Genomic DNA, 758 nt, shown 5'->3' with positions numbered 1-758 from the left:
CCGTGGCGTCTTTCGAAAAAATATCCCGTGGCCCATGAAAGCACTCGATTTTGATTGAAGAGGAATATGAGAGATAAAAACCAATATGAATATTTATGAATTAATGAAATGCGCCTGCTGTGCACACTTCAATAAACATCGTAAATTTTGTTTAATACACAGCGCTGATCAAGATTACATTTTTTGAATGTTGAAAATTGCTTTCATTATGCTTATGCTCATATACGTTCGTATATTCTTTATACGAAAAAAAAAAGTTCCCTCCACTTTTTGAGACAATGATACTCGTAAATAGAAAAAAAAAATAATCTGAACACTAGCAATGAGAAGGAATAATATTTCTTTCCGCAAATCATGCTATGTATAATTAAGGTAAGCTCTCCCGAAGCGCGGCAAACTTTTCACAAACTGTGCCAATAACCCCAGCCGGATCCAGGACAGATTTAGGAACATCGCCTCCAGTTCAATATCTAAAATACTCTAATTAACGCATGATTATATTTACCACGCAATAGATATTGATTATTTTAAGATATAAAAAAAAGTCTTCCGAATGAAATTAAATAGTTTTGGTGAAAATAAGTTATGTCCTTCTCAGAACAGTATTTTTAATTCCATAAAAAATAACCTTTTCGTCGCAGCTTAATGATGAAATGATTTCAAAAGAATGATAATATTTACTTTCAGTAAAAACTCACGATTTTGTCTGTTTTTCCTCTGAATGAATGTGTGTGGAAAGACTGTATACGTGTATGTAC

The 758-nt window shown here is 32.5% G+C and overlaps 1 protein-coding gene across 1 annotated transcript in view; it reads left to right on the top strand.

Annotated features, from left to right (window-relative positions):
- LOC119590512 (arrestin homolog) overlaps positions 1-758 on the top strand; it is an 87,402-nt gene that overhangs the window by 43,344 nt on the left and 43,300 nt on the right. The gene's annotated exons all lie outside the window — the stretch shown is intronic.

This window comes from Penaeus monodon, chromosome 27 (assembly GCF_015228065.2).
Source record: "Penaeus monodon isolate SGIC_2016 chromosome 27, NSTDA_Pmon_1, whole genome shotgun sequence".
Taxonomy (NCBI): domain Eukaryota; kingdom Metazoa; phylum Arthropoda; class Malacostraca; order Decapoda; family Penaeidae; genus Penaeus; species Penaeus monodon.
Note: the sequence above shows the minus strand (reverse complement) of the source record. Positions and strands in the feature narration are given on the sequence as shown.